Raw genomic sequence first — 206 nt, 5'->3', positions numbered from 1 at the left:
TGCCCCGCCCTGCCCAGGAAGAGTTTCAGGTGTCTAGTCTCTCCAACTGCAGGGTGTGAGCTCCTTGGTGGAGGGTCCCACAGCACACAGTTCCTCTTTGACTCCCCCCAGCATGGGTTGCCCGGGGCGCCCTCTGGGAGTGCTCTCTGGCAGCTTCAATGCAGCTCCAGAGTGCTCTGGGCTCCCCTCTCCCAACCAGAAATCAG

Source organism: Galeopterus variegatus, unplaced genomic scaffold (assembly GCF_000696425.1).
Source record: "Galeopterus variegatus unplaced genomic scaffold, G_variegatus-3.0.2 Scaffold7646, whole genome shotgun sequence".
Classification (NCBI taxonomy): Eukaryota; Metazoa; Chordata; class Mammalia; order Dermoptera; family Cynocephalidae; genus Galeopterus; species Galeopterus variegatus.
The sequence above is the reverse complement of the archived record's forward strand: the minus strand, read 5'-3'. Positions refer to the sequence as shown.